A 7,807-nucleotide genomic window follows, 5' to 3' on the forward strand; every position below is an offset into this window, starting at 1 on the left:
ATTCCTGGTTGTCAGTGTGCCTGATGGCATCTTCCCAGGTTTTCAGACATATGCAGTCATGTGGAGGGGATCAGAGACTCATAATTTAAGATTTTGACCATGCGTCAGGTGGAAGGAGAAAGTTCTCAGCCCACTGAGATATTACAACTGTTTGCAATGGGCGGTGAAGAAAAATGATATTGATTGAAGAAGGGCGAACCCTCCTGTATTAGTTTGTAAGCTGTCAGAATGTAATATAACAGAATTGGAATGGCTTTTATAAAGGAAATTTAATAAATTATAAGTTTATAGTTCTATAAAAATGTCCAAAGTAAGGCATCCAGGAAAATATACTTTAATTAAAGGAAGGCTGACAGGTCAGGACCACCTCTGTCAGCTGGGTAGTCACGTGACTGGCATCTGCTGGTCCCTTGCTCTTGAGCTCCATTGCTTTCAGCTTCTGTGCCTGTGGAGATTCCTCACTTTTGCTTCTCCGGGGCTGACTTTGATCTCTTGTCTTCCCTTGTCTCTCTCCAGGTTCTGGCTTGCTTAATATGTCACGGTGATGTCTGCTGGGCTCCAAGCATCTCCAAACTTCTGTGTCTCTGTTCTCTACATGTTGACATCTGTGTCACCTCGACTTTCTCCAAAATGTTTCCTCTTTTAAAGGACTTCAGTAAACCAATCAAAACCCATCTAGAATGGGCGGAGTCACATCTCCATCTAATTGATGGTCACATACACAATTGGCATGCCACATCTCTGTGGAGATAATCTAATCAATTTTCCCACCTACAATATTGAATCAGGATTAAAAGAAATGGCTGCTCCCACAAAATTGAATTGGGATTAAAACATGGCTTTTCTGGAGTGCATAATACTTTCAGACTGGCACATCAACCCACTGAGATTTACAGGATCCTTTGAAAATTAGATGTGCTCCTGTGTTTGAAAGCCCCTTTCACATAATAAGTACTTGGGAAAGCTGGAAAATTTCAAAAGAAATTGGCCTTAAAGAAAATCTTGCAGAAAATGAAGAGGGTTGTCCTATGAGGTTGTGATAGTTGCATTTATTGAGCACCTTCTATGTAATAGTTTATGGGAAAGTGTGCAGTGCTCATTCACATCTTGTGTTCCCCTTTTTCCTGGGCATATGGGAAGTCGGCATTGCTGGTCCACTTGGAGTTTGGAAGGATCATGCAACTAGCCCTTGCCACCAACATGAGCAGAAGCATTGTTTGTCACATCCGGGCATTTGAGGGTTAATGTGCCATCTCCCTGCTTTCCCTTCCATTCAGTCCTGAACATGGCAACCCCATGTTGAGATGGTGGACCTACAAGATGGAAGCAGCCTGGATCCCGGGGTCACCTTAGAACACAGAGCCCCTGACAACCCACGTCAGATTTTATGTACTCCCCTAAGTCAGCTTTCTAAATTTTCATAGTGTTAGTCATTCAAATTTCAGGTCTCGTCTATTACTTTGACTGATACACAGCTGCTATCTCTGTCATTAGACTTATTTTAATATCTTAATTACAGAGGTAGTGGTATATATAATCTTATTGCAAATAAATTATAAAATGCAGATAAATCACAATTTCCCCATTACAAATTTCTTACAGAATTCAGCCCCCTCTTCAGAGGTGACCACAGTAGCAATCTGGTGTGTAGTATTTTAAAGCCAATTCTGGGCTTTTTCATAGAGAGGTTTCTTTAAGAAAAAAAAATTGTGTTTTTTTGAAAAATACGTGTGTAATAATGTACATAGCAGTCTGCCACTTTCCTTTGCCACTTAGCAAAATGGATGCAGGATCTTTCTATGATTACACATATAGCTCCACCTCAGTTTTGTACTTACTCCCAAGTATTCCAAAATGTATGTGTGCAATAGCTCATTAAACGATTCTTCTCTTGATGGGCACATGAACTGTCTCCATTTGCTCCTGTGGTTAATAGAACTGAAATCATCATCTTTGAACATGAATTCTTGAGCAAATGTGGGTGTTTTCTTATAAGAAAGACATAGCAATGTGGACATTTAGCTAAAGTGGAAAGGGTGTGGTAAATCTTTATTGCCAAAATTTTACTCCATGAATGCTATACCAATTTGTACTCTTACAAATTAATGTATATCAATATCCTGCAATCTCCCAAACATTTTATTTTATCAATTTTTTATATTTTGGTTAAAATTGTGGGTGAGACAATGTTTTCACTGCCAATTTAATGTAAATTTCCCCATTTTAAAATTAGGGTACACAGAATATTAATCCACTCATGTAAACCTGGATTAATGCAGTGATGTCTTAAGTACAAGATGAGTCTGAGCATGATTCAAAATTCCAAAGTGTCAATAAGACATTTCCCCTTTACTCTGGAGGGAAAAATTTAGTCAGAATCACCTGGAACCAGGAAATGGGGCCAGATAAGACACCTCCATTTATGGTGGGCCATTGAGGGGATCCAGGGAGAGCAAGTTCCAGAGCCCATGAGAGAGACCACATGCAAGCCCAATTCCAGGGGTCCCAGACAGGTTGGAAGATGGGGTGTTGAAGCCGGTGTTCACAGTAGGGTGGAAAGAAGATGGGGAATATGGGTGGGGGTACAGGACAACTGACACAAGTAGACTGTGGGAATCTCTGAAACATCATTACCAGCTTGAAATTGTATAGTGACTTGAATGGAAATGTGTTTGGAAAAAAAGGAGCAGAGGCAGGCCAGACACCTCACCCTAGCTTAGAACACCCCTACCTACTGTCAGGTAGAGAATAGCCGGCTCCTCTGTGTCAATTTGGGTGAGCTATATCTTTTAATTCTCTAATGCTCTGGTGCCCCCTAGCCAGTGTCCCAGAACTGGGAGCTGCCTTGCTGCCTGCCGGAGGCTGATGTTTTTGCACCTGGGTAAGTGGGCTCCAACAAAGGTCGTATCTGTGTGAGTGAGTGGGGTAGGTGAATAAAGACCTAGAGTTGAGACGGTCCAGGAATGCTGGATGGCCAGTGGGAGGGGCTGGTGCAGCTATAAGGAGGGGGAACTCATAGAAGGAAAGCCCTGGGGTGAATGTCTCAGGACTCTGACAATAAAGGGTTGGATGTGGTCATGTCTTGAAAAATGATCCAAATGGTGTCCCCAGGTCAGACTGCTTCCCATGGCTTCTGAGCTCTTGGCACACCAGAAGACAGATGTCCTGTGGCTGGGCTGCCTGACCCATATTGCCACCAGATACATCTGGGATGGAGAATCGTCCTGAGATGCAGCCTTTCAGGGTGAATGGAAAACCCACGGAGACGGTGCACTTCCTGTTATACTGTTGGGTGTGACAGGGCTGTGTGGGCTCCAATGCAGGAAGCGTCACGGACCTTCCTGTTGAGAGTATTCCCACCTCCAAGAAGGTGTTTGTGCCTGGGAGGAGACGTCCAGGATGACAGGAGGGTTTCCCACAGGAATTCTGAAGTTGAGTGAGCAGTGGGTGCATTGTGGCCTTCTTCCATGGAGGCTGCGGGCCCAGGCAGGAGGCAGCCTGCACCGTTGGAATCAGCGAAGGTGACCTTCGGAGACTTTGATTGATTGAGTCCTTCATTCACTCACTCATTCATCCAAGCATACATCTATTGAACATACTCTGAGGAAAAGCACCAATGAAACAAAACAAAAGGGAATGACAAGGCTCTTAATGCAGACTATAAATGGGAGATGGTGGGGAGGAGACAGAGTTGAGAGCTTTTGGAAGTTAGGGTCTGTGTGAAAGGGTTGGGGAAGAGTCTATAATGATTCCAAGTCCTGAAGCCTGGCTGACTAGGGAGAAGCTGTGGCTCTTAGAGAAAGGAGGCCCAGGAGGGAGTGATTTGAGTCAGGTGTGGAGATGAGGAAGGTTGTGGAGGGCAGCATGGTCGCACAGGTGGGGAGGTTCTGTCGGCTGTCCAGGGGGAGCCTTTCCAGTGGGCACAGGAAACGAGGGTCTGACTGTCAGGATGGGGACCTGGGCCAGAGAGGAGGTGAGGCTGCATCAATCGAGATCATTTGAGGCTATAGATTTAATGAAAATCGAGGGAGTACTGTGAAGATAAGGGGCCTACATGTTATAGGCTGTCATACCCTCTCCTACAAGCACAACTGGAAACTAAAACCACACAAAGCTTAATAAATCCAGGGAAGACTTTAAAGGGAGAAAGTACTCACCCAGAAATCCAGCAGAGAATGAGTGTGTCTGTGTGTGTGTGTGTACACACATATGTGACTCATTACATACACAGTTTTACATCCTGAGTTTTCAAGCTCGCATCTACTATTTCAGGTCACGTTGAAGACTCTGCCGTTGGCATCCTTTGTCCAAGACTGAGCTTACACTCCCAGCACCCCGACACTTACCTCACGTAGCGTTCCTGTTTTAGGCAACTGGTGGCTCCAGTAATTAAAGTTGCTGATGACAAACAGCAGGGTGCTGGAGGCAATCTTGGACCCAAGTACCTGGAGTCTGGGGCTCCCCGAAGCATCCAATAACAAATTGGTAGATGTTGGTTGTCAATATTTCAGGCATGGGGCCTCTTATTCCAACTGAAGCCTTCCCCAGAAATCCATCCATGGGCCTGAGGAAGGCAGAGCAGTCACATCCCTTCTTCCCCTCATGCAGTGGGCCCTGACACCTAAGCACACAAGTCTAGGGAACCCTCTGAGCTCTACAGGGAAACCTCTGTGCTAGAAGCCCCTTCCTCACACGTCCTGCACAGGCATAGGCCTGAGTGGACTCCACTCTGCCCAGTGCACTGAATCCCAATCTGGCTGCCTGCCTTTCCAGCAGTGCCAGCAACTTGTGCTCCCCCGACCTCTGCACCCCAGCATTTCCTGTTTCCCCGACTCCTCATTGCCCCTCACCCTGTCCTAGACACACACAGGCACACGGCACCCCCTACCTGTCATCTATTCTGTCTGTTCAGCATGGACTGGCTCCCTCCCTTCAACCCACCACCCATCTTAGAATTTTTCCCAGCTGACCCCCATCCTCGACCCGACCTTCCTTTCCAGCCCTGCTTCAAACTCTCCTCTGGAAAGAGATCCTTCTGCTATCTTTCCCTGGTAGCCTCTCAGCTCCAAGTAACACAGAGGCCCTTCTCTGCCTTTTCACAGGGTTTCCTTGTTTTGTAAGTATGCTCAGGTCACATTCAAGTGTGCCTTCAACAAGAGCAGGGATCTTGGTTCAGTTTACTTTCATCTGTTGCATATGACACCCCAACATGGCACGCAATCCCCTTGACAGATGCTTACATTGCTTACTCTCAACTTATGCCTGTCTAATAGGTTGATAATGCGGCCCCCCCCCAAGCTGTCCATGTCCTAATTTCTGGAACCTGCAAATGTTACCTTATATGGGAAAAGGGACTTAGTTAAGGATCATGAGATAAGAAGATTACAAAGGTGAGCCCTAAATGAAAGTGTCCTCACAAGAGGGAGGCAGAAGGAGATTTGACTACAAAAGAAAAGAAAGCCGTGTGACCCCAGAAGTGAAGATTGAAGTGATGGAGCCACAAGTCAAGAATGCTGGCAGTCTTAGAAACGGGAAATAGAAACAGCTCAGGAGATTTTAGCTCTGAAAGACTCACTTTGGATTTCTGACCTCCAGAACTATAAGAGGATAAATTTGAGTTTTTAAGGACACAGTCTTTCTGGTAATTTGTTATAGTAGAAACAGGAACCTAACGTAATCTGTTAAAGACATGCAGCTTGCTTCCCTTTAAGAACACAAAGTGCAGGGGTTTCTATAAAGATTTCTTATTGACCAGAGAACACAGAAGAATAATTTGGGTCTGGGGTTCAGAGCATACCCACGTTTGCACTTTAAATGATGAGTGTTCTTCAATACTTGCTATATACAGGCTCAGCCAGCCGCTGTGCTGGGGCCTCAGAACTCAGAATATTCAAACACAAAAACAGACAGTGTACTTCCATTTTCCCCTTTAGATTTTTGTCTATTGTTTGCAAACATCTCACTTCCATGTATGTTATAAACCTCACCGTACTTCATTATTGATTTTACTTCAAACAGTCAATCATCTCTTAAATACATTTGTATAGTAAGGAAATATCTTTTTATTTACCCACTAGATCGCAATTTCTGATGCTCTTCATTTCATTATGTAGATCCAGCTTTATATCTGGTATCATTTTCTGTCTGCCTGGAATAATTCCTTGAAAATTTCCCGTTTAACCACATTCTAATATATAATTTGGTTCTGCGAATTATGTTCACAATGATGTGGTGCCATCATCACCATCCATTACCCAAATTTCTCCATCAACTCAAATAGAAACTCCGTACATTCTAAGCATTAACTCCCCGGACTCTACCCCCATCCCACCCCTGGTAACCTATACTCAAGTTTTTGAGTCTATAAATTTGCTTATTCTAATTATTTCTTATCAGTTGCGATCATGCAATATTTGTTTTTTTCTATCTGGTTTATTTCGCTGAACATGATGTCTTCAGGTTTTATCCACGTTGTTGCATGTGTAAGAACTTTATTTCTTTTTATGACTGAATAACATTTCATGGTATGTATATAGCTCAGTTTATTTATCCATTCCTCAGCTAATGCACACTTGGGTTGCTTTCATCTTTTGACAATTGTGAATAATGCCTCTATGAGAATCAGTGTGCAACAAAATAAAACGACATACATTTTGTTTCTTTATTTTTTAATTAATAATTAAATTTTAAAAAAAGAATCAGTGTGCAAATAGTTTGATTCCCTGCTTTAAATTCTTTTGGGTATATGTCTAGAAGTGGTATTGCCAGGTCATATAGTATTTCTATATTTAAATTCCTGAGGAACTATCACACTATCTTCCAGATGAAGGCAGGGACAGAGGGGCCCCTCCATTTCACATTTCCACCATCATTGCCAACACTCATAATCTTACTCTTTTTTTTAAATAGTACCCATTCTAGTGGGTATGAAATGGTATCCATAGGTTTTGATTTGCATTTTCCCAATAGCTATTGATGTTGAGTATCTTTTCCTGTGTTCTTTTGACATTTGCATATCTTCTTTGGAGAAATTTCTATTCAAGCCTTTTGTCCACTTAAAAATTTGGGTTCTTTAGCTTTTGTTGTTGAGTTGTAGGGTTTAAAAATTATATTCTGGATAATAAACCCTTATTGGATATGTAATTCCTAAATATATTCCCCCATTGCATAGGTTATTTGACTTTCATTGTAAAATCCTTTGGGACCCAAAAGTTTTAAATTTTGGTGAAGTCCCATTAATACATTTTTTTCTTTTGTTGCTTGTCCCTTGCTTGTAAGGTCTAAGATCCAGTGCCTAAAGCAAGGTCCAGAAGATGCTCACCTATGTTTTATTCTAGTTGTTTTACAATTTAAATTCTTAAGTCTTTGACAAATTTTGGGTTGATTTTTGTAGATAGTGTGAGATGGGGTCCACATTCATTCTCTTGCATATAGACATCCAGTTTTCTAGGAATTATTTATTGAAAAGACTACTATTTGCCAACTGAGTGGATTAGGCATCCATGTCAAAAATCAGTTGGCCATTCTGGAGGACCTCTGTTGCTGCTCAGATGTGGCCTCAGTCTCTCTAAGCCCAACTCTGCAGGTGAAATCATTGCCCTCCCCCCTGTGTGGGACATGACATCCAGGGATGAAAGTCTCCCTGGCAACTTGGGAGAGGACTCCCAGGGATGAATCCAGACCTGGCACTGTGGGATCAACCATTTTATCCTGACCGAAAGGGGGAAAAGAAGTTTAATTAATAAAATATCAGTGGCAGAGAGAGTTCAAATAGAGTCGAGAGGCTACTCTGGAGATTGCTCTTGTG

This window comes from Tamandua tetradactyla, chromosome X, assembly GCF_023851605.1.
Source record: "Tamandua tetradactyla isolate mTamTet1 chromosome X, mTamTet1.pri, whole genome shotgun sequence".
NCBI classification, from domain to species: domain Eukaryota; kingdom Metazoa; phylum Chordata; class Mammalia; order Pilosa; family Myrmecophagidae; genus Tamandua; species Tamandua tetradactyla.